The sequence below is a fragment of the Amblyomma mixtum genome, chromosome 1 (assembly GCF_055824585.1).
Source record: "Amblyomma mixtum isolate Tamu chromosome 1, ASM5582458v1, whole genome shotgun sequence".
In the NCBI taxonomy this organism is placed as follows: Eukaryota; Metazoa; Arthropoda; class Arachnida; order Ixodida; family Ixodidae; genus Amblyomma; species Amblyomma mixtum.
Genome location: NC_143012.1, coordinates 26,088,959 through 26,115,284, shown reverse-complemented (window position 1 = coordinate 26,115,284; position 26,326 = coordinate 26,088,959). Strand labels below are relative to the sequence as shown.

The 26,326-nt window shown below is 50.8% G+C and overlaps 1 protein-coding gene across 1 annotated transcript in view; it reads left to right on the top strand.

Annotated features, from left to right (window-relative positions):
• The window catches only part of LOC149365805 (globin-like), a 177,393-nt gene that overhangs the window by 64,986 nt on the left and 86,081 nt on the right, over positions 1-26,326 (top strand). The gene's annotated exons all lie outside the window — the stretch shown is intronic.

The following is a 26,326-nucleotide window of genomic DNA, read 5'->3' as shown; positions in this document are numbered from 1 at the left end:
AGACACTAGAACTGCAACCCAGCCTCATTCGAAGACTCACTCACTATGCCATCTGTTTCGCCTTCTCACCCACTATCTCGTCGTCCTCTAAGCGACCTTATACGTCTCTCCAGTCTGTTGTACACGGGCGCAGCGTCTGTCAATACCGGTCTTTAGTTTCCGATCGAAATTTATCCCTCCGCTTGATCGGTTCGGGGGCTCCTGTCTGTCGACAAAACGGCGGCAACTGCCGCAACTCTTGCCAAGGACACTCGTTGATAGCGGCCGACAGAGTCGAGGGAGCAAAAACCGCCAAGCATTTGGGGGGGGGGGGGGGGGGGGGGGGGGGAGAGAAAAAACTCTAAATATCCGAACAAGAATCCGCTTCTTCCTTCATAGTCGACTTTTTTTTTTGTTCGCCTGACACAGCCCGGCGAAGCGAGTGTGCCTAAATACCGCGTTGACTTGTCAGGCGGCGGCGTAAAGCTTTTGCTCGCAGTTTAGGGGCCGTTCCTGGGCGACGCGGGAGCCCGGCGCATTCCCCCGGCTCTGCCTGCCGTCAGTCACGCTCCAGAAAAGGCGTCGCTTTCACGCGCGCGTAGGTGTATATTTGCCAAACGGTGTTTGTTCGATAAATGGCGCGTGTTCGTGCAAGCAGCAAGGCATGCGGGTCCCAGGCACATCTGAGAGTATATAGAGAATGAAAGCGGCGGTAGGGAGCACACGCGACGTCCTTGTAACCGTTGCGAGCAAGAGTTTCGGCGCGGCGAATTGCGCGACGGTGTAGAGAGGTGCGTTGTCAGTAAACATGGACGATTGGAGGATATATTAACGCGTATGTAAAAAAAGCGGCCACTTTTAATCATTACATAACAACTCGGCGCGGTGGACTCAGCGTATCTGTGTTCGTTCAGCTGCCTGGCACGAACTTGGGGGTTCGATTCCGTGATTTTCGGTACGGTACTCGCCACGATGGATTGGCTGCTGATGCCAAGGTCACGGGATGGAATCCCATTTCGATGCGGGCGAAATGCAAGAACGCCCTTAAAGCTGCCCGATGCAAGCGCACCGTGAATAACTCCAGGTGATTTAAACTAATCTGGAGGAGAGAGACTTTAATGAATACAGGAGAGGTCTGCCTAACTATTAGCCTAGCATGCTACTCCAGAAATTAATCTGGAGTCATCGATTACGGCGTCCCTCATGGCCGCCACGTGTCGCTTCGGGGCGTCGAACCCCCCACATACCAATATAGATTAATGAGGTTTTGGGTAGAGCCCGGTGTTCGATACCTAAACGAGGTCTACAGAACTGTATAGAGTGATGCTACTACGGGGTGCGGTGAAGGACGACAGGTCACATATCGAACGGACGAAGTCAGGATATGCACATGCATGTGAAGAAATGTGTACTGCAACACTTTGCTCCACTGCAAAGAGCACCGCGGCGCAGATATTAAACCATGGCTCACCACGGCTTATGTGGCTACGCAGACGCATCTTCGGTACCTAGGGATGCATTTATTTGAACATTAATACAGTACTCTACCGTTTAACATCGTGACATCGCGGCGTTCCATAACAGGATCACAGTAAGAATAAGTTACACGCCGAATTCTCTTTATGTAATAACATTAACGCTGTGTGGTGTTATGAACTCTCCGTTCGAGCGCACGTTAGCCTGAAGTGGCCTATACACGTGTTTTGCATACCGTATAGGTGTAGACTGTGGGTCCAGTGTGAACTAAACGAATTTCCGACTGCTGCGATGATCACTTATCAATTAAAGCTGATTTCGATTGCACTTATACACACTAAACACGAATACTCCTATATGGGAGTAAAAAGGTGTAAAAGGGAGTAAAAGGGTGTGAGCTGGAAACCTTACTCCCTTTTTACTCCATTATGTTTAGAGTGTACGGGGCGCAAAGCCGGAGTCTTTGTGAGTGCCCTGCTTCGTTTATACTTGCAGCTAAAGGACACAAGATGATGATTATTTATTTTCGGCTGTAGACAGGGAACCCTGGCAACACAATGACAACTACGCGTATAGTAAGTATTCCACTTCATACAGCGCGCACTTTATAAGTGAATCAACAACGCAGAACGGATGGACCCCGTCAGATGACCGACGAGGGTACTGTTTACGTCCCCCCCCCCCCCCCCCCCCCCCTTTTTCTCTCCCCTCGTCTACCTTTCCCAGAAGGGGCCACACGCGAAAGAAGAGAACAGAACAGAGGAGCGGCGGCGCAATAAATTATTCGAGTGGACTTCACGGCTCGGGTGGCGCGCGCGTTCCGTTGCCAAGGCCGGCGAGCTCCGCACCAGGTGTGCTCCGTCCTGCTGGCCGGCCGCAAAAAGGAGCACCTGTCCCCCGCTCAGTTTGTTGGACGCGGTGGAGACGCGTTCGCCCGGCTGCCCGCCGGTCGCGTGTCTCTTGGACGAACCTAAACCCCTCGCAACAGCTGCAGCCTGTCCAAATCTCGGGAAGAAAGAGGCGCTGCCTTCGCCCTGCATCGGTCATAGATGGCGCTAGCGACGCTTTGCTCGCGCGCCATTATACATGCTTCGTGTGTCTTCGTTAGATTAGAGCAAGAGTTCGGCTTGTCAGCGTTAATACAAATATGTTTGAGTAAGGATGTACCCGTGAATGCACGTAACAAATTTCGCAGCCCCTGATCGAAAAATTCAGGGGGCACTTTGACTGTCTAAAGTGCGTAGAGGCGAAAGCGTTTTCCGCACCACTTTCAGTGCTTCTGTGGCACTGGTGGCGTCACATGTAATTGAGTACTAATTACTAAGTGATGACAAATCACTAATTAATGGTTAATTACTGATTAATGCCTGAATACTAATTAACTGCTAATTAAGCTCAAGCTTAAGCTTCGCCTTTAGGAGTGGAACGCGACAGCGTGTTGTAGGCTGCCAGGGAGTCCACGGAACGCCACCACCCGTTCGGCGCGATGCCTTGCCGTTTCAACGCAACGGTTTTTGAGGAAAGGAAATGGCGCAGTAAATCTCTGTCATCTCGGTGGACACCTGAACCGCACCGTAGAGGAACGGAGGAAGTGGGAGTGAAAGCAGAAAGACGAAGATGGCCCGTAATGAAGAAAATGAAAATTTTATTTGAGGAAAGAAAATTACGCAGTAACTATCTCGGTGGACACCCGTCAAAATTCAGGGGGGGGGGGGGGGTGCACTTTTTTGACCTAAAGTGTGGTCACTGATGTGTGGTTAAGATGTTAAGCTTCGCCTCTAAGAGTGGAACGCGAGAGCGTCTTGCAACGCTGCCAGGGAGTCCATAGAACGCCATCGCCCATTCGGTTCTACGCCTCGCTCGTCGGTAAATTGGTTTTTGAGGAAAGGAAATGTATTTCTCTCTCATATCTCGGTGGACACCTAAACCTCGCCGGAAGGGAAGGGAGGAGGATGGCAGTGAGCGAAGACACCGTATTCACTAGACGTGCCTTTCTTCATTCCAAACCATCGAGCTGGCATGGCGGAGTGGATAGCATGCTCGTCTCGCACTCCGAAGACCGGGGTTCGATTCCCGAGCTCGACCAATTTCTTACTAGGTTTTATTTATTTATATGGCCTGACTAGAGAAGTTAATTAGGCTAATTGGGTAATTAAGCAATTAACTAAGCTCAGTCCCACTTACTTGGAGCATCACTATATATGGTCCCTTCAATTGGTTGCATGGTTACTAGCCAAAGTACAATTGGCCCCGTTTGAAATTGGCGCACTGTGACGTCACGACCGTTTCGACCAACTGAAAAGCGTGACATTCTCTGTCGACAACTGCTGCTTACAACGATGAGACATTAAAGGCTTTCGCCTTAATATTGATTCCTTTATGAGTTTTCTCCATGTTTTCTGCTACGGGCCTCTCGGGGCCTGAATGTGACGTATTTTGAATTAAACACGCGCGCGACAAAATGCTTATTGAAATCACGATTCGGAATAATGTCATGTAAAAGCATGAGAAAGATGGGAGCTCTATTTGACCGCCGAGAGGTGCTGGTAGACGATACAGACAGATCGATCGAATTAAAAGCCTACTCAGAGCGCCCGTATTGTTTCATAGCTTTTAAAAAGTTGAATGCTTAGGAGTACATCGAATACTATCTTCAGATAGCACTTAGAAGTCAGAAATAATGCTTTTTTTTTTCAAGAATACCGTGAAAATAAAATGCGCATTACAATGTACGCAGGGCCCGACGAGGTTATGTACATAGGTACTGTCAGGCCCAAATGAAATGCGAACAGCGCCCACGAACAGAATAGGATATTCCACCTTTATACTTTCACCAACAGTAAAAACCAGTGTGATTCATATTTGTACGTAATGATGCCAGCGAGTTACAATATATTCGCAAACCGCTGACAGGGGAATGTCTCGCTGTATAGCAGAAAAATGCGGCATATTGTTTCTATTCGGCCCGATAATACATGGGTGTAGACTGGGCTGACCGCGTGGATGGAGGGCGAACATGAATTCTCACGAAACTTCATGAGCCCAGCAAATTTGCTGGGATCAAGCTTTGATGGCGGCTGACAGAGCGTATAGACTGATTGGAGTTCAGTGGGGGATATAATTTTGGCCTGCAGTGAGCTTAAACTTGGCTCTTTCTGTCTGTGCTCATGATTATGGGTATGTTGCGTTATTGGACCCTCCAGAATGCTATTGTTACCCAAAGACCTCATTTGTATGTGGTCGGCGTGTCACAGTACAAGATGAAGTATAGTCAAAGTAGGATAGTTTACAGTTTTGGGGTTGTTAACTCGGCCGACGGTTGACATGACATGGCATCACTAATCGACGGACTTTTACGTCCTAGCATCTTTACCTAAACATCAAGCTATCGAGTACAGCACATTGCCTACTACATGAAGAAACACCCAAGAACAGCTTAGAGTCGGCAGTTACACGTCCTTCGTATCAGCTGGTTTCCTCCGGAGAGGTGTTATCCGCGCTTTAGACCACGTGACACGTAACGTGGCAAGTGTTCGCACTTAACGAGAGTGAGAACGCAATAGGCGGTTTTACGTATAAACCGGATCGCTCCGATGACTGAACTCGCGCTGTTTCAAAGCACGCTTCAAGCAAACCGCGCGGTCTGTGCCCGTTTGACACATTTAGAATACACGAATGGGTGATGACAATAGTTCGCAAAGGGTTTGAGCGCGCTGTGTCGACAACCTCACAGTCCGCTGACTCAGAAGTAGGAACATATGACGCAGAGCGCAAGGTGCTATTCGCAAACAAGAGACTTTTCAAGACACCTGCAGCAAGTTTCACAGTCGTAATGCTCCTTCGAGTACATTTACTCAAGCTGTACAGATTCTACCCCCGATCTACCGTGCACTTGCAATTCAGAGCAGCGAGGGAATGTCCTTGCGATCGTCGCGTGTAAGCAGTCCCTGTGCAGAGGCCGCACTAAAAGATGTCGATTTCATTTTCAGTGAACCCAGAGCGTATACAGGAAGACGCCCAGGATAGAATAGGTCGATGGAAGCTTTTAACCCCAGCAAGCCGTATACAAGGCCTCCCACGGCGCCACCCAAAAAGTAAAAAAAAAAAAGTGAAACGAACGAATAAAAGCAAAAGGTAAAACCGAGAAGCCGGGAGAAGTAGCTCAACAAGTTCAGTTTTCATCAATGCGAGGCGCACCACTTCCACGCCCCGCAGATAAGCCGCATTAGACTTGTTAACTTCGACAGATTGCGACTGCGTGGTCAACGCCGATAAGCGTCTCTCCAGTATACGACCGTCCCCCACTGCCGGTTGCGATGCACGCTTTGTACGACTAAGGAAAACAAGCAAATCAAACGAAAATAAAAACAAACCTCAAAGAAACGGCGATCAAACACAACACGGCTCACCGAGACGAAGCTGTCGCCACGCGAGGCGAACCCGAATCCATTTGGGAAAAGCGTCGGAGCGAGTGAAACAGGCAACGTCGCCGCAGATCGTCGGCCGCGATTGTCTCAAGTCCCGCGCGAGGCCGCCATGCCAGGCACGTACGACCTTAGAAGGCCGACCACACGGCGACGGTTGCCAGATTATCGGAATGCCCGTTCGCAACCCCCCCTCTTCAACTTACCGGCACCCGCTGCCGAGCTGCTCTCATGCGCTCCTCTTATCCTAGGGATGCTCCGCGGCTGTAAAACTCCGCCTTATTCTAGTTTACTTTGCAGAGTACGCGACATGGCGGTATAAACACCGGGACAGGCGTTCTATAACTACTCCCGCCAGATGCGGATAAAACTCAATCTGCTGTGTCTATAAACTTGCTCCTCCTCCTTTTCCTTACGCTCGGTCCCACCTACCCTGTTTTTAACTCGCAAGTATCCACTCGTAACCTGTTCTCATTTGCTACAGTGTGGCACTTGTATGTAGTGGTGAACGGCTGATTAGTTTACCCGGAACTGCTTTGTATTGACATAGTTTCTGTTTGGTCGAACCCCTTGACCGGCTGACGAATATGGAACGCCGAGGTTATGAACGGCCATAAATGTCTGCACAAAGCTTGGTTCGTAGTGACAGTGCGCTCCAGTAGGAGTAGTGTAAAGACTTCGAGCAAGCAAACAAACGAAGTCCAATACAGCCACAACAATCTGATTGTCCGCGTCGCATGGTTTCGGTGTTATCACCCAACCCTAGTATCCTGATGTTCGTAGTAGTGTGTTGTCTAGTGTGTGCTATACCTCGTTGGTTGCAGGCAGCGAGCCTCAGGCTGTAGTAAGAAATTGTGTCCTGTGAAGACAAGGAGGGTTGTTGCTTCCAGCTGCCTATTAATGGAAACGCCGTTCATCGAAGCTCTGGAGTAGTTCGTTGCAGCTAAGATCCTTCGCGTCCTCCACTTTTCCGCACAGCATGTGTATTCGAGGGTTCTCGTTTTGTTTCGAAGTTTTCGGCTTTATCCGAATAAGCACCGAAGCATGGACCTCGCTAACGTATGCATCAAATCGAAGACGTGGAGCTTCAGGCATGGAGCAAAGAGGGACTGGACGCGTTTTCCTCGCCGGCTTTAAACCTGACTCAGAATGTGCCCGCTATAACTGACGCGAGTCAGAACACTCGAAGCTAAACAGAACCACCGTGATGCCAGGTGGTTTCAGGTGTGTAGCAAGTGGCGCCGTGTTTTTCCATGCTGATGTTCCTTTTGATTTCCGATTGGGAAACGAACAGCACTCAGAGCGAGTGTAATAACCGGCACAACAAACCAGCCTGACGTAGCGTGTAAAGAACAAGCAAACTTCCGGTTCAAAGAGTTTCCAAACAGGCGCGGCGAACTCTCCAGGTGCGTGACACTCAGCGTCCCGCACCGTGAACCCTAAAAAAAAAAAAAGACAAGCGTCCCAAGATCGCAAAGCTCCACTCCAATTACAGCTCCGTAGCTTATGTGGCGTGCCTATACGTCCTGCAACGCCGCTACGTCACAACCACCCACATTTGTCTACCACACGCTCACTTTCAAGCCGCACCGTCACCACCGTCCTTTCACACCGCACCGTCAAAAGATCCGAGTGCAATGCACTGACCTTGCTGGCGTAACCAGGGGGGAGGCAAAGGCGGTCCCCGTAGCTCGGTCGAGGACGCTAACCGAAATCACACCGGCTACGGACGAACGGCGAAGCCACGACGGCCAGCAGCGGCCGGGATGCAATCCAGGCGGGTGGAGGGGAATCGTGCCCAAATCCTCGCCAATGTCACCACGCACGGGCGCTCAAAACACACACACGCCGAGCACTACCGAAATCCAAGAGCACAACCGCAGCCTGACAGCCAGAAGACCAGAAGGGGGCTTGATCAAGTGTCGATGGAGTCGTGGGTTATGTCTGTTATCTTGCGTCTAAAGCACGGCCCCTACAATCCACAGCGCGGTACCAGGAGCTTTCTGTGGTCTCGGCAGACCTGCTTCGCCGGTCGGCGGCCGGGGTATCGCCGGCGCGTGAGGGCGTCCGCGGCGACTGAACCTGCGCGATGACTGAGGCAACAGCGGCCGCGCGGCTTCGCTTGCCACACAACTGGGCTTTCCTCCTCCTCTCTCTCTATTTCCTTGCCCTCCTCTCTTTGTTCTCCCCTCCTATCCTTTCGCTCGCGCTCTTTCTTTATCGCTCGTTCCCACCCCTCGCCCCGTTCCCGTCCAGGTTTTTTTTTTTTTTTTTTGCTCGCGTTCTTGGTTGCATAGGGGGTCTTCTCTGCGCAGCCCGCGTGGTGTTCCACGGGCGGAGGAGGGTGAGGAGGCGGCACGGAGATGCGCCCGGTGCATTTTCACGCTTCGCTTGGATGCCCGGTGGTGCGCCGGTGCAACTGGCGGCTCGCGGCCTGTCCGGCCCTCGGAAGTGGGCATCGCTGGCGGGACGAGCGCGGCTACGGTCTTTTTCTTGCAGGAGGACTCCTGGACGCCGGCGCTGGCAATCGGTGCGTGAATGGAGTGAAACGTCTGGCGCGAACCAGGCGTGGGCCACTCCAGAGATGGAGAAAGCAGAGAGAAAGAGAGAGATGACAGCAGGGGTGTTTGGAGTGGTACATACCGGCGTATTTATAAAGCGCTCGCAACACATTTGAGCCCGCGGGTCAATAGCGGGCGCAAGAGAGTCGGAGAGAGGAAAAGCAGGCAGGTTAACCAGTCAAGTTGGCTACCCTGCTCAGGGGAAAGGGACAAAGATACAGTAGACGCAAGGACAGATAAAGGGTGTACACTGATGAGGCAGACAAGAGCCTAAAACATCCCTGCGGCCTGCTGACTTCAAGTAGATCTTACTGAAATACTTCTACCGTCGCGCATGTAGCCTCTTGATCGTGGTGCAGTATGTATAGTCTTTGTCAAAAGTTTAGAGCCCAAGGGGTTTGCTTCTAAGCCTTGTAGTGGGGCTCCTGTGTTATTTTTGGACGTAGACCTAGTGGGGAAGGCAGGGCCAGAAATCTTCCTACCTTCAGGAAATTTGGAGCGCTGAAGATGCGTTACGAACCACACAGTGTGGTTCAGAAGCAAACCCCCTGGGCTCCAAACTTTTGACAAAGGCTGTACATCGTAAAAATATGCTGAGCCAGAAATGGTTTCTGGTTGCTGGGGTTTTAACGTCCCAAAGTGTCCCTCAGCCTATGAGGGACGCCGTAGTGAAGGGCTCCGGAAATTTTGACCACCTGGGGTTTTTTAACGTGCATTGACATAACACAGTGCACGGGCCTCTTGAATTTCGCCTCCATCCAAATTCGACCGCCGTGGCCGGGATCAAAGCCGCGACTTCCGGGTCACAGCCGAGCGCCGTAACCACTGAGCCACCGCGGCGGCTCAGTGAGCCAGAAATGGCCGCAAGGGTTGTTGTGCAGGACCTGGGGGAGAAGACCCTCTTCAACTGCGGGGTTGTGGAGGGGGGGGGGGGGGGGGGTTGATTGTGTTTGCTTAATCTATGGCTAAACGAATGGGCAGCTCTATAAGGGACGCAGGTTGTTAAAATCGGCTTGCTTTATGCGCTATAGAACGATGAGGTCGCTGTCCAAATATCGTCTCGTCTTCGAGGACGATCCTGCGTCCAGATGTGCTCGAAAAGCCCTGTGAACTAACAAGGAAACGATCGAGACAACAGGCGGGCATGGCAGGGCACCCACCGTCCAGAATGGTGCAGGCCGCGCTTGTCTAACCATGTTTGCCGTCACAGCTTGTCATGACTAAATGGGGTCCTCTCGCTTCTGTGGACAGTACTGGAAGCATTCGTAATGCGGAGTGCAGGCGAGACGTGGCCAAAAGAATGGCCATAACACGTGAGAGCAAGGGCGCATGTTTAATACCTGCGTCCAAGATGTTGGTTATGCTTTATAACAAGACTCTAATCTCGAAGTCATCGAGGAAGCATCGAGCAAACGAACCCATTTATCTGTGCACACTCGCCATATTGGCGCCATTGTGATCGATTGCACAGTGTCTCAAAGCATCTCACAAGCTACCACTTCGAGCTCACTGCACCCTTCTAGAATAAATTCGGACTTGTTCGCCCTTTCACGTTGCACCGCTCCTCTATTTGCTCGCATGCAACTTTAGTTTTCGAAAAAACCTTGCTTCATTTAGAAACTATGATTTAGTGAGTCGAAGTGAAGAACGCGAGACGACACCGCCGCTGTTAGTGAGCGATTGTGCTTTCATTTCTGCTAGAGGTCTGGACAAATCTGGACAAACGCTTCTAGTTCGCACAGCTGCCACAAGAAGCCGCGGGACGCTGCATAGTAAAAATCATCGCGGGAATTTCGAATGTTCGGTGCATCCGATTGATTTCCTATGGCCGTCAGAAATAGTAGGCCTAGGCCTACTGTATAGACCTTTACTCCGTTTCATACATAGCAGACAACGCTGCCAGAGATAGAGCGCCTGTTCGCGCAGGCTAAGTCCGCACGCAAAAAGTAGTTCGCCATACAACCCAAGCGAGCATAAACATATTTCGTGTCGAGCATAAACATATTTCGTATCGACAAATCTTAAGGGCCGTGAATGGCACCTCCTGGACTTCGTTTTACCCCTTGCCACATTTTCGTCCTGCGACTCGTCGAGATTTCGAGCAGCAAAAAGTACAGGTGGCGGTATGATACGCGGTTGGCAGGGCGAATCGATTCTGCTAAATCCGCGCCCAAAAAGTAGTTCACTCTCCTAGAAAATTATGACCAGAGAGCCCGAACACTGAGCGCCTCACAGCTTAGACCGTGATTTTCAATGCTACCACATCTTTTTATACCGCTCTTTGTATTCGTTCCACATTGACCGGAGTTTCGAGAAGAACGAATGATACGTGGCGGAGTAATATGGTTTCGCGGACGCACTACTTCAGCAACCTCCGCAGCGTTGCCTGCTATGTATGAAATGCAGTATAGGAGGAAGAGTAGGTCATGCTAATCACCATGTTCACGCAGAATCTATCGGGGTTCTCTAGTTTTCTCAGAATTCCGAGTTTAGAGCATCCCCCGTTCAGTTACGCGGTGTGCGCTACAGGCGGCCAACAGACGGCGCTATAGTTGTTGAATTTTTCTGGTATGGGGCATGAGCAAACAAGCGGTGTTACTTTTCGTGTTGCGTCTGCATCCTTCACAGGACATTTACTGCTGGCCTTGGTCTCTGTGTGAGTTGGCGTAGCGGCTGCAACCCGGAAGAAGCCTCTTCGTGACTGAGCGAGCGACGAAGGCCAGGGATAAGCAGCGCGTGATCTTGGAGGAGGCGCTGCAGGGACGCGAGAGTGCGCTGTGAGGGAGGGGAAGGAGTGAAGAAGAACATGTGTGCTTAGTGCTCGAAGGTGTTTGAAGAAGCATCCAAGAGAAGTAACAGGCTCAGGGGTAGGGTGCAAGATTAGGGGGCACCTTAGTGATCGCGTCTGCTTCCACGTTATGTGAGGTCATGAAGAAAGGAACGACACCATTAAGGACACCAGTTGAAAAAAAAAAATGAAAAAACGGCGTCCCCGCCTGTACAACAGAGTGTAATGAGCTAGACGCACGCAGCGACTTCTCTGTACAGTATACTATAAACGCAGTAAGCCAGTCATGAATCCCTGGTGTATCGCGCGCATGCATGCATGGCTGTTCAGAGCTGCTGGTTAAAACTTGCAAAAAGCTTTTTCTCGCGACTCTTGTTATTAATCTGTAACTCGACATCGCGCTCATTCACTATATCATTCACTCAAAATAAATACCCAACCTTCACGCTTTTCGACCCTCACGGACGCTTTTGACGGCTCTACTCGTCTGGAGACAGTTCGCGAGAGGCTTGGACGACATTCGGTGGGCTCAGTTTTTGCGCTTAAAGTGACACTGAAGACTGATTTTTCTGAAAAGGCGCCATCACCGGCAGATTTCGCAAGTAAACTGCGTGCGTCGACAGGGTTTTTAACGCGGATCCCGGAGCCTACGCTACATTGCCATTCACTTCAAAACGGAGGCAACCTCTACTTTCGTGTGCAGATGTCACGAGTTTGATTCGAGCGGCTGGAAAATGTTTAAATTTAGTTTTCTCACTCCTAAATGCGTCTTTTGCTGCCGGTCAAACGGCAGCATACCCAGAAAGAGTCAGAGAATCGATTTTTTTTTCTGAGAACAATAATTTGATGGAGTCCTTTTAAGTGTCCCCTGAATATCTTGCACCAAGGACGACGTTACGCTCCCAATGCATCTAGTTGCGGCTTTCGAAACCGACCCTTAAGGGCGTGGGCTTTGCATGCAATGGGCTTCCCGGAGTGAGCCCGACCGCGAACGCCTTGTACCGCTGACCGACGAACATGCCTTTATAATGGTGCCAGCGGGTGATGCAAGTCCTAAAAACGGCCGCAGGTTTCTAGAAACGATCGGTGTCGCCTTACACACTCCTTATCTGGCGCCGCGGTTTCGAACGGCGCGGCTAATGGGAATTTTCATAAAGCGACGCAGAATTCCTTTCTCTCGTTTTCTTTCCGTCGCCTCATTAGCGGCGGAGGCCTTCGCAGCGGTGGGCAGCTGAGAACGGGCGCCTCGCCAGCAGCGACGAGGTCGACACTTGGACGCTGCCTTCGAGTGTGCGCGGAAGGCGGCGACGAACATGTACCAGTACACGTCTGTACAATTTTAATGCGAAATCGTTACTTAACGGGGCCAAACCCGACTAAGAATCTTCTGTGTAAGCCTCGGAGTAACTCGGGTAAGATCGGGTTAGTTCGGAGGAGCGTCACGCCAGCTGTAGCCAGTGGGAGAAGGGCGTCGCGCCAGCTGTAGCCGATGGGAGGAGAGCGTCGCGCCAGCTGTAGCCAATGGGAGGAGGGTGAAGCGCCAGCTGTCGCCAGTGGGAGGAGGGCGTCGCGCCAGCTGTGGGGACGTCTCGCCAGCTGTAGCCGATGGGAGGAGGGTGAGGCGCCAGTTGTAGTCGATGGGAGGAGAGCGTCGCGCCAGCTGTAGCCAATGGGAGGAGGGCGAAGCGCCAGTTGTAGTCATTGGGAGGAGGGCGTCGCGCCAGCTGTAGGGACGTCTCGCCAGCTGTAGCCGATGGGAGGAGGGCGAAGCGCCAGCTGGCGCGGAATAGAGAAAGGATGTGAAGATAAAGAGTATGCGCATGCGCACAAACCGCTTGCCAGTTGCAGCGTCGTCTGCTCGTCTATTCTGCTGACTGGACACAACCCCCGTTGTGAGATCCAGGTTGCTTTTCCCGAGCAACCAATCATTATTGCTACCTGCCACGATGGTCAGTTTGCTCACAATTTGGTGGGCAGATTGTGATGACATCACGAGGTCACGTGACCTAGGTGCCCCACCTAGGTTGCTTCTCCGGGTGTATTTCGCTCAGAACGCCGAGGAAGACGCTGCATTTTCTGCGGAATGGGAGCTTTAACGCTATGTGTTAACATATAGCTTTGGAATTTTTTGGGGAGGGCGACCTTATTCTCCCAGCCCCCTTCCTTTCCTTAAATGTGCTTCTGCCTGATTCTAGTCGGTTTCAACGCTGTTCGAACCCACAACAGGTGGTGGATGTCCACTTCGGCCTCTCGTCTTAGCAACACAGGACACACGGCTCAGTGAAACAATCCTTGGAAGGGAGGCCGAAACTTTCGAGTGACGGCTGGAGTGAGGGCAGAACCCCGACCCGGATCCTCCGAAGCGCATCTTCAGTTGACCTCCCATCTACCTGCCGATTCTGCGGGAGATATTCACTTCCAACGTACTTTTCAAAGATTAGGGGAAGGGTAGGAACTTACCAAGGGACAGCGGTGCATCGAAATGCGCAAGCGCAGATCACGCGGAAGAGAGGAATAATGGCGACCGACTCCGCGAGACATACGCGGTCGCGTAAAGCGGCTAATGATCGCCGACAAAGGGGCAATCAGCGGGGAAATGAGCCGAACCGAGCAAGTATACTGCAACGCAGAGGAGGAGGAGGAGACAGTGGCGCGAAGAAGAAGCGAAACCGCGCGCGAGCGAGCAAAAGAGAAAGGGGTAATGAGACCATGAAGGATAGCCAGAGGAACGTACCGCCAGCTGGAGACAGGGGGGTCCGCGCAGTGGCAGGGGCCATTGTTGTATACGAGAGTTACAGAGCTGGAGAAGCAGCAGCAGCAGCGTCGGAGAGCAGCGAAGTAGCCGAAACGTCCCTCCGCACCAGCTGGCCCGTCGTCTGCAGTGAGCAGTGGGAGGCAGGAAGTCGGGAAGCGTTACTCGGCCGTGTAATTGGCTCGCGTCACTGGCATTTCGCGTAGCGGTGTGGCGCGCCCCATTGTGTAGGGACGGCAGCGTTTATGCGTTTCTTGCTGAAATGTTTCGTTTGAAGGGATCATGTCCGAGTTAACGTGTAAGAGGAAATCTGCGATTGTCACGAGCGTTTGGAAGGATGCTACAGTAATGCTGTTGGTCGACAGTGAGTCGGGCTCCTGAAACTTATACGTCGTGAGTTCACCCCTATGTCCTAGCCACGTCGATCATATTTTGAAATGGAAGTGACCGGAGAAAAATGTAGTTCGGGACACGCTTAAAGGACACTTTAAGAAGGCCGGCTCCATATCCTTCGCTTGCCTGTTCTTGGAAACCATAGCTGTTCTTTACGGCTGGATGAAAAAGAAAAAAAAAACTGCCAGGGAAGCGAAGTAACTCGCGTTGCCGCACCTTAAGTAGCTGTAAAGGGTTCAGCTATCCTCTTAATCATTTGGTGGTTTCTTTACCATGGCGTGCAGCGTCAGAGGCGATGACTGTTAACAAAACGATGCCATTTTTATTTATCTGAGTGAGCTAAACGTATAGGTAACCCACCCTTACCCTCCGCGGTGGCTCAGTGTCTTTGGCTATCGGCTGCTGATCCCAAGGTCGCGAGATCGAATCCCGGTCGTGAAGGCCACGTTTCGATGAAGGCGAAACGCAAAAGGCGCCCTTGTGCTGTGCAAAGTAAGCGCACGTTAAAGAGCCTCAGATTTTCTCAATTATCACCACCACCCTTCCCTCCCACAACGCTACGTCGTCCCCCGTAGCCCCTATGTCGCTTCGGGGCGTTGAAGCTCACATACGTATACTGCATAATCCATCCCGTGCGTAAATATTGGACTGTGATTCATGGCTTGAACTGTGCAGTTGTGTTTCATCCCAAGTTACGACATCACGGACATTTCCGAGAAGAAAAAAACAGGGCCAACCGAGTGCCGGTGCGCAACAGCTGCTCACGAAGTAGTAGTAGTAAAAAACATTTATTGCAACAAAAGGAAGAGTTAGGGAGTAGGGGGTTGGGGATAGATAGATGTGGAGCTTCAGTGGTCGGTCTTCCCTAGTCCAGGATCCCGTTGGCCTCCGCCGCTGCCTTGGCCCTCGTCAACAGCATAAGCTGTGTGCTCGGGTCGGAGTCAGCCAGGAGGGCCTCCCACTGCTCTAGACTAGGGCTATTTACCTTTGGTAGTAAAGGGCTTTTTTCGCAGCCCCAGGTGGCGTGGTACGTTGTGGCGTAGCCCCACACCACACGCACTCTTTCGCGTATCTGTTCGGCCACATTTTATTATACATGGCTCTGTTTGGGTAGGTGTCTGTTTGTAGTCGTCTGAGCGTGGTGGCCTGCTCTCTGTTGAGGATATCCGCCGGAGCCGAGTACTTCTTGCGCGCTCCCAACAACGCCTTCATTGCCTCCCCGTAAGATTCTGGCGTGCTCACGAAATATTGTTAAAAAGCGCTCACAATACTGCCATTCGCTAGAAGGTGCACGTCTACGTTAAGAACGGTTTGCGCCGTCCATTTGGGGCTGTTGCGCTTGGCGGCGAAACAAAACTTACTGATAACTGCGAGGGGTTTCCTGCCATTGCAGTATAAAAACGATTTGCCCTGTCAGGGAGTAAAAGGGAGTAAAATAGTCTTCTAACACGCTTTCTTTTAGGGACAAGGTAGGCTGCCTAAGTGCCGGGGTATTTCGTTCACTAAATATATGGAATGCTTAGTGTTGGCAACGGAGGCCCACCTCAAAGGTCCCACCTCAAAGCGTAGTAACTTGAAGCAATTAGTAAATGAAAGCAGTCTTTTAGACGCGCTACCGGAGGTCTTTCGGTTAGCTAATAAAGCAGGTTGAAACTATGGTTAAAATCTTCACAGCTCCAACAGTTTCGCATTTGAAGAGAGATTTTGTTTCCGTAGCCAACCGTAAGTATTCCGTATTTTAGTGATGGAAGTCTACCCCAGGGCATGAGCAGTATAACCTGCCCCAAATCAGGAGCACGCTGAAAGACTGCTTACTCCATTTCTACTCTTTTAAAGGCTTATTCGTGTTTAGAGTGTGCCGACACGGTGACTCACGTTCCGCCAAACCTTGCCGGTTCGTGTATCGGAGCACTAACCAACCTCTTCCAGCATGCAGTCCACAAGGCTTTCTTTCGGACAAGGCTAAATACCACGGCGGTGACAATCTCGCGAAATGCTTGCATAGACCTCGCCTTTGAGAACCAGGCATTGGTGCAGCAAGTCCAGCATATATCCATTTATTTCTCCGTCCCCAAAGCTTCCTTCATGATAATCAAGAGCTGTTAGTGGAGTGTTTGTTGAAGAAGGAACATGTGTGAAAAACAATGTTTTCTAATTGTACATACATGTCTTGCTCGAATGCTTTGCCTCAATATATCGAAAAGCTGTAACAGCTGATGAGCTGTGCTCACATTTCGCATTAGGAAGTAATCTAATCGTCGGCATTTTTTTTTTTTTTTTTTTTTTACAGCGAGAGCTGAATATAAGTAAAGTTCCAAAGCAGCCTATGCGCTGTAACCGTCGGGGCGGTAGTGCGTCATTCGTTACAGAAAACTCAACTGCCGTGTTCACTTGCTGGACCAGTATAAAGCAACTGTAATCTGTTCTAATTCTATTCCATTTCTGCTGTTATTTCCCTTCGCCGTTTGCTGAAGTGAGGCTTCGTCCTCGCTTCTCCAACAATACGCTTTTCGTGCCGTGCGTTAGCAGGCTAGCAATTCAAGTAAAGGGGCCGCGACCCTATGCGAGAGCAGACCAATAAGAATAAGGTATTATGTGATTTATGCGACGAATGTGATGCAATTTGTATGATGAATCACGTGAACGTGAATAACGATTTGAATTTAATGACGATTTACACGAATATTATTTGCGCGACGAATGCGGGGAAATTACGTAATGCATTGTAATTCTGTGGTTATGTGATCAGTGTAGGCTTAGCAGTTGTGGTTCTCGAGGCAGGGGTTGTGTACTGCTATCCGCCGCTCGTGAAGGCGAAAATCTGTCGAAGCTTCCTTCATTTATTTTTTGTCGCAAGAAAACCTTCTACCGCTCCCTGGTCGTGTACGGGGCAGCCGCCTCTCCCTCAGGGTGGGCCACGGGCGTAGGGTGTCCGCCACCGCACCCTCCCTTTATAGCAAACAACTCCTTCCAGGCGCGAGCGCGGCAGCGGCCAAGTGACCAGTCGTAATGAGGCCGGAAGAACTGCCGGAGCGTTTAAACACGATAAGGAAAAAAAAAAGAAATGAAAATCAGAAAGGGGGCCCTGCATGGCACGTTCCTTGGTATTTCCGGCACCGCTTTTGGGCTTAGCCCCGCGGTGGCATGCGGGCACGCTGGTCCACTTCCGCCATCCGGTTGTAGTAACTTTGCCGCCGACGTAAGGGCGCGATACACGTGGCCGGAGGGGTGCGTTAGCCGTTTTCCCTCTATATGTACTGTCTCGCTCGAAACCGCGCGCAACTTGTGATGGAATCTACAGCGGGAGTCGCGGCGTTGAGCACGACAGTTGTTTGAGCGTATCAGTTACGAAAGTCTGGTTCAAAAACCGGGTCGCCTCTTTGCGTGTTTGGCTTCCGGGAGGTTGCGGGGATTGTTGCACCTGCTACGTGATGCACCTGCACGTGACAGTGGGTGACACCAGGTGCTCACCTCCTCTTCGCGGCCCGTCTGTCTGCGGCGCAACGTTATTTATTGGCCAGCATAGGGTGAACACGGGAGCCCTAAGTTACAGCATTCCCCCATAAAAGTGGTCTGTAGAGTTCGTATAGATTTTTATAGACTGTATCTTCTTCCTATAGATATTTCCTTTTGTCTATTCATAGTCTATAGACAAAAGTCTACTAAAAGTGTATGGTCATAAATCCATCGATTGTCTGTAGGCTTTCTATAAAATTTCTATGGTATAGTCTGTAGGATTTGTCTATAGAAACTTTATAGACTTCGTAGACAAAAATCTATGGACAGTCTATAGGCTGTCAAGAAATTTTTGTAAGGCTTTCTTGACATGCTCCGGCTACCACGTCAGAAACTCTGAAAAACTCTCATCGACAGTCAACAGACTCTTCGTATACCTGTACTAGTAGTCAACATTTACTCAACAGAAACTCATCAGAAATTTCTTTGGAGGAGAAATTCTAGAGGCCCGTGTACTGTGCGATTTCAGCGCACGTTAAAGAACCCCAGGTGGTTGAAATTATCCAGAGCCCTTCACTACAGCGTGCCTCATAGCCTGAGTCGCTTTGGGACGTTAAACCGCATAAACCAAACCAAACCAGAAATTTTTCGCCGACCCTGTCTGCGCCTGAGACAGCCCGCTCGCCAGCCTGTGTCTGAGCAGGATTATCTTCATGCGGGCGTCCAGACAATTGTCTATACAGAGCGTTCTAGCGGCGCACAATGTTGTGTGGTTGTGACATTCGTCCCTGCTTACAGCCACGGTCTCGAGCATTTTGAGATATGACAAGTAAATCATGATTCACGCGAACGTGCGCACAATAAGGTGAAGCTTCCAGCCCTTGGCCACTCGGAAACAACTTCAGTGCGCCGTTCGAGTGCTCTAGACAGGTGTTCGGACGTCTGTGCCTCTCTCTGTGTTGCACTTCAAACACGAATACATCTATATGGGAGTAAAAAGGGGGTATGCTGTCCTCTAGCGCACTCCCTTTTATGAAAGATGATGCGATAGAGAACAGCCCCTTATAGCAATAGTCTGTAGGGAGTCTTGTTATGTTTTGCCGTGCTTGTAGCGTGTCCCACCAGGCATCGGGTCCAGGAGCACCGCCGCAGTGCCGAAGGCGGAAGGAAACGTGGGCCGGAGACGGGGAGTAGGGGAAGTGAAGAAAAAAAACTGTATTTACATGGTTACATGATTAATTACATTATTTACAAGAGCGGGACTGAGAATGGCTCTCAGTGGAAGGGGAACGTCTTCGTCAACCGTAGTCGACTGCAGCTAGCAGGCTTCTCTCGGCCACACTCACGGCCGAGTTAAAATATCGTTCGGTTTCCCCAGATCCCTGGCTGGGGAATAATGGTCGACGAACACTGTCCAATCGGATGGACCGAAGGGGACGTTCTTGTTACCGCCCACGGCTGGGCAGGTGCGGGTTTTTCCACTCTCTCGCAGCTGGTTGATGAGAGGAGGAGATGCTGACTCATCCAGCGCTGCGGGATAGGAATCTCCCGAAGTCCTCCAGCAGGTGAATAAACTTGCTTCCCCGCCGATTGCCCAGAACGCGAGTCGGGGCCACGGAATTCTTCAATTATCCGCCAGCGTGACCGGCGCCGGCTCGTCGCCTTGGTGTGGTCGCTCGGACAATAACTCCGGCGCGTCCCCGGCCTTCGCCTCTATAGTGGTCACCTCCGCTCAAGGAATTTCGCTGGGGTTACGGCTGACAATGGCCCTTGAAATTCCTGCTACACTAATCCGCTGAGGCTCGCAAAGGGCATTCCAAGCATCCCACTTCCCATGGTCGTCGCGAGGTTGTCGACCTTGGTGATTGTTCACGGTAGCTGCTTGCTCGGGCCCACGTGGTCCGAAGTACAGTCACAACAGCACGTCCGCCGCCCGAAGAGGTCTCGTAGTGGTTGCAGCCAACGCTGCTGCGCGCAGAGACCTGGAGTTGTGTCCGTTCGGCCTTTGGTCACAGCTGGGCCCAAAGGTTCTTCTTGCTTCGTTGACAGCTGTAACGAGCTCAACCAGCAAAGTCCAAAGCCCAACAAGCAGAAAGCGCCAAACCGACTTCAAGAACTGCCAAGCTGTTTTCGGTCAACAAAACCTCTTTAGAGAAAATGAGCTGTAGCGTGAAATTTACGTCCTCCTCCGAAAGTTGACATGTTTGACCAAACCAGAATACACAGAGCTTGTTTAGCCAAAAGGGAGGAAAATTTCCTAAAATTTTGGGGGGTGCCGTAGCACGGTGTATGTCACAGAAAGCCACCGCCCGTGAGAGCACAAAGGGAAGGTGGAGCTGCTGAACACACATACAAAACAGACAAAAATGATTCCCGCTAAAGCAAAAAAAAAACAAAATACAAATTTGCATAGCGGATTAACGTCCGGGGAGTCAGGAAAGTGCATTACACGGGAGAGCTTCGGCTGAGGCCATCAGCGTTGTCATTACCTCGCAATTTTCTGAAACGCATGTAAACTGAGTCCCGCAATGCCAAGCTCCAAAATTTCGCTCTCATCCTTGTACAGGAGAGATATATGAGCAAAAGACAAAAAACAAGCATTAAACTCAATATGAGATTTTGCGTCATATCTGCCCCTTGCGCGGCCGCGGTCCGACAGCTGCTTTAGCAGATGAGACATTGCATAATGCTAGGAATTTCAGCTTGCATTTCTGTACAGTCGAGTTAAATGAACAAAAAGAAACAAGCAATAAACTGAGCAGGATTATTCCTCGAAACCGTCCAGAAACAGCGTTACGATTCGAGGAATTTACTGGTTCCTATTCTTCAGCCGCCCCCTGCGCGGCCGCGGTCCGATAGCTGCTCTAGTAGGTGCAACAGGACACAAGGCTAGGAATTTCAGCTTGGGACCCTTAACTGTTCTTCGTCCAAGTCTCACGGTTCTGAAGTTTGGCTGACGCTCAGAAAGCAGAACGCGAGAAGGGAACGGACGAGTGCGAATGCCCTGCCAGCGTATCCGTCTCTCTCGGATCGGGTTCGCGCGTTGCGTTCTCTTGGCTGCTTGTGTTCACACGGGGCGGGTGCGAACTCTTGAGCACCGAGGTGCCAAATTGGGGCGGCTACGCGGTTCGGATTTCAGAATTCTGTAGCCTTCGAACTGGTGAGGACCTGCGCAGCGTTATCTCCAAGACTAAGACCCTTTTCTTTGGGCAGCCTATCCAAGCGATTTGGGAAAATCGAGGGATGCTGCATAGGCAGGTCTTGGGAGACGGCTGCCTCGGTCAGACGCAGCTCGAGCGGGCTCTCGATCGCGACGCGGGCAGTAAGTTGGTCGTGTTCGATACCTTTCCTATCCTTATACTGGCGGTACAGCAGGCCAGAACGGAGCTGGAAAGGTATGTTCTTCCGTGACACACCTATGTCACTTTGGGGACTCAAGTTGCGTAGAGATTGGTCTTTCTCTTGCTCAGCGGTGAACGTTTCTCTGTCCACACGAAGGAGTTCGAGAAAGCCATCCGAGTGGAGTAACACCAGATTGGTATTCAACTCCTCACCTAGCTCCAGCTCATCACTTGCGCCTGATTCGGAAGACTCACTATAGCTTGCACTACTATCGGTGTTCTTTAGCCCTGTGCTAGAAGTGAGTAAGTCCTGGGCTGGCTCGTCATTTGGTAACGCGGAGCCGTCACGGGTTAAGTCGCCGGCGTTCGTCTCATCGTCAGTCTTTACTAGAGCTTGCTCTGGCTCATCACCGCGAGAATTTACAGGCTTCGGGCTTACAGGTTCAGGTTTGCCCTGTTCAACAACGTGCTCTGCTGGCGCTGCGAATTCACGAGCCTTCGAAATGGTAAGGACCTGCGCAGCGTTATCTCCAAAACTAAGGCCCTTTTCTTTGGGCAGCATATCCGAGTGATTATTGAAAATGGAGGGATGCTGCTTAGGCAGGTTTTGGGAGATGGCTGCCTCGGTCAGACGCACCCCGAGCGGGCTCTCATTTGCGACGCGGGCAATGGGCAAAGACACGCAGTTTTCATTCATGATTTTAATTTCACTTCGCGCCGAAACCTCCTGATTTAATGTCGAATTCCTCTCGGCGCGCTTCGCCAGTAAAATTTGCAACTCCAAACGCATTAAAGCAAGTTGCCTTTCATCGGCTTCCTTGAGACGAAGGCGTTCTTTTTCTATCCTGTCAGCCTCCTCCTTAGCGGCTTCCTTGCGGTAAAGGCGTTCTTTTTCTATCCTGTCAGCCTTCTCCTTGCGTTCATTTTCAACCCTGTCGGCCTCCTCCTTAGCGTTCCTGATTCCCTCCTGAATGACTTCCCAGGTCTCCAAAATTTTGTCTCCCTCCTCCTTAGCACCACATTCCTTAATAGCCTCAATCAGCTGCGGCTTTCTGTGACTCTTCCTGGCCTCAATACCCAGCTTTTCACACAGCAACATCAACTCTGGCTTCTTTAGCTTGCTCAAATCCATGGCAACTTCCGAACGAGGACTTTCATAAAATAAGCTGCTACGTGAAATGCTTAAGCGAGCACGTGCAGAAAAACAATCTACAGGTAGTGATAAATTTCCAGAGTTATCAAGCCTGGCAGATTCTTAAAGAAAGTCAAGCGCTCACCACTGCTGAAGCCAGGACCAAGCGTGGAAGATCCCGCCACTGCCAACCAGTTGTTATGTTTTGCCGTGCTTGTAGCGTGTCCCAACAGGCATCGGGTCCAGGAGCACCGCCGCAGTGCCGAAGGCGGAAGGAAACGTGGGCCGGAGACGGGGAGTAGGGGAAGTGAAGAAAAAAAACTGTATTTACATGGTTACATGATTAATTACATTATTTACAAGAGCGGGACTGAGAATGGCTCTCAGTGGAAGGGGAACGTCTTCGTCAACCGTAGTCGACTGGAGCTAGCAGGCTTCTCTCGGCCACACTCACGGCCGAGTTAAAATATCGTTCGGTTTCCCCAGATCCCTGGCTGGGGAATAATGGTCGACGAACACTGTCCAATCGGATGGACCGAAGGGGACGTTCTTGTTACCGCCCACGGCTGGGCAGGTGCGGGTTTTTCCACTCTCTCGCAGCTGGTTGATGAGAGGAGGACATGCTGACTCATCCAGCGCTGCGGGATAGGAATCTCCCGAAGTCCTCCAGCAGGTGAATAAACTTGCTTCCCCGCCGATTGCCCAGAACGCGAGTCGGGGCCACGGAATTCTTCAATTATCCGCCAGCGTGACCGGCGCCGGCTCGTCGCCTTGGTGTGGTCGCTCGGACAATAACTCCGGCGCGTCCCCGGCCTTCGCCTCTATAGTGGTCTCCTCCGCTCAAGGAATTTCGCTGGGGTTACGGCTGACAATGGCCCTTGAAATTCCTGCTACACTAATCCGCTGAGGCTCGCAAAGGGCATTCCAAGCATCCCACTTCCCATGGTCGTCGCGAGGTTGTCGACCTTGATGATTGTTCACGGTAGCTGCTTGCTCGGGCCCACGTGGTCCGAAGTACAGTCACAACAGTCTATAGACTTCTTATAGACTCTCTTGCCTTCCTATAGATATTCCTTGGTGTATTCATATTCTATAGGCAAAAGTCTACTAAAAGCGTATGGCCATAAATCTATAGAGTGTCTATAGACTGTCTATAGCATTTGTATTGCCTATAGACTGTTCCCTAGGACTTGTCTATAGAGAGTTTATAGACTTTATAGGAAGAAGCGGATATACAGTCTATAGACTGTCTAAAAAATTTTTTTAAAGGGGCTTACTTCCTTTTTATTCCTTTATGTTTAGAGTGCGACGTCGAGGAGAACAACTTATAACTTTATATGGCAACAACCATGATGGCAGTTAATGGGTGGGTGATGAGGACAGCGGCAAATTCCACGGCACTGCGTTGGTTTAAATGTTTGAAAACTTTTTTTTTTTTCGAACTGAGTACGGCGCGCGTGCAACACGTGGCGAGGGGAGAGGGCCCCGGCTGCAGCTGAAGCGTCGCACAATGAACAGAAGCAGCCTTTTGTTCGGAGCTTTGTTTTCAGCGTCGCTTCCGCGCATGCCTTGTTTTCCACCCAGGCTCGCGTCAGCGCGGCATTTTTGCCGTCAGCGCGCGCAGCCGTGGACGACAGCTTCGCGCTGCTGTTGCCGCGAGACTGTCAGGGATGCGCAGATGGGAGAACATGTCAACTTGCCGCTACTGCACTGCCGCTACCTTTACCGGGCGTGCAAAGAATTGCGCATGCGCATTCTGTATGTGCCCTGCCAACGTTTATACCGTATAGCGGTAACGACAGCGGAGTACGGTGACGCTGTTCAGAGTCTAACTCACTATTCATTGGCATCTTGGTTATCTTGTTATTTTGCCTGTTATTAAAAAAAAAATTGCTTCTTCTTTATTGGCACATTTAAACGCAGTTATATACGTGTTTACATCCGCCTGGATCGAAGAAGTTTTTAATGATACTTCTTGACAAATATAAGTTCTCGCAAACGATCTTTTGCGCATTGATAACTGGACAGTTGCCTCATTATGAGGGCTATGCTGGAAACCTATTTGCTCTCTTTTAAAGGCTTTACGGTTTCGCTGAGACCTCCATCCATTTTTGCAGTGGGGAAGCGGCAAGTCCCGAATGATTGCCGTTCCTCTTTGTTATGGGTATAATTGCAGAATTTTCCCGGCATAAAATCGGAGCATGCATATTCCAGAGGTAGATGATATTGCAGTCACCGCAGCGTCATCGACCGATGGAGCTGTCTTATGCATCACTGTCAAGTTTCGTGATAGTCTAACTGCCAAGCTGGCCTTGCGAGCACTGGATACGTGTTCGGTAATCCTGACTTCACCGCTTTGTTGTTGGTAATTCTTTAGTGTCGAAGAAAAACAGTTCTTTTGTCCGAAACAACCCTGACAAGAAAAAAAAAGCGCCTGTGAGCAGATAAACCTGTCAGAATTTTGTTTAGCTCACGGTTCATATCCCTCGCGTTCGCCGAATCGCACATGCGACGTGTTAACTTTCATGATACAACTACGCTTTCGGAGGCAAGCGTAGCAGGGGGCGGCAGAAAGTTAGGTGAGCGGATGAGATCCAGAAGCTTTGCGGGGATACGGTCGCCGCAGCTGGCAAAGAACATAGCCATAGGAGAGGCCTTTGCCCTACAGTTGGCGTAGTCATGCTGGTGATGCTTTCGATAAAAATTTTCCAGAAGCCGCTCTGGCAGTTTCCTTCTGCCTTTGGCTAAAACTAATCTCTTCCCCTACCCTCTCCCGCACGCACGCACGTACATATCTTCCGATCTCTCTTCACGTAATATCTGCTTTCTGAAAGCGTGGACTACACCTTGGATGTTTTCAAGTCCTAAATCTCCTCGGAGGCATGTTTGTGCATCGCATGCCCCACAGCCGGGCCTTCGGTTGCGCGCAACGTTTCCCACAGTTTGCGGCCGGCCGTCGCCGCCGCACTGAAAACCCAGCCCCCACGAATGAACCACCACCACCACTACCCGGCTGCGGGCGGGCGGGCTCGCATGCCAGCCGAAAAAAAATAAATAGAAATAAAATCGAAAAGAGGAAAAAACAAACACTTAAAGTACGGCGAAAATAAGAGCAACAGATGGGCATGGAGGAGGTAGAGCATGCCCCCTTCTCTTTTGGCGGTGCAGGCGTTCTAGTAGAAGAGGCAAAGGAGAGGGGCCCTCCTTTTAGGAGAGCGCATTCCAGAGAGCCCCCCCAATCGACGTGGCGGATGCACGCCCGCGGCGGAACCAGTTCCTGCGCCTCCGTTGCCGCCGAGCACGATGCGTCCCCAAACAAAAACACGCGGTTCAGCTGGGAGCCCGGGAGCACGGGGGTCCGGCGAGCACGCGCGTAACGCAGCCGCGCCTACCGCATCCGCTCGCATTTAACGACTAGGAGTGTATATCGGCTAAGGGACTCTTGTTACCAAGGCACCTGGAATAAGAACTAGCTAATTATGGTTTCGAAACACTACTCGACGGTGTGGGGCTTGTCTATGATACTACTGGGGGAACAGTACTCGTCAGGCTAAACATGGATTCAGCACTGCCCCTCAAACGCTCGCTCATATATACTAAACCTGAAAGGAGTAAAAAGCTGTCCTGTAGCTCTCTCTCTTTAATGCCCAAGCCCTGGAGTAGATTTTCGTCACTAAAGATACAGAGTACTTATAGGGTTGGCAACGCAAACAAATTCCCTCTTCATGACATGCGAAGTTCTGTAGCAGTTACAAAGATGTTAACCGTGGTTTCAGCCTCCTCTGTTTGCTAACCTCAAGACCCCAGGCAGCGCTTTAAAGAAAGCTCCTCCCATTGCTAACTGCATCAGGTCACTGTGCTTTGCAATGTGAACACACCTTCGTTGCCGACAGTAAGCATTCCGTTTATTTAGTGATCAGAATATACTCCTGAACTTGGGCAGCATACCCTACCCCTAAAAGAGAGTGCGCTAGAGGTCAGCTTACACCATTTTTATTCCCATGTAGGCTCATTCGTTTTAGAG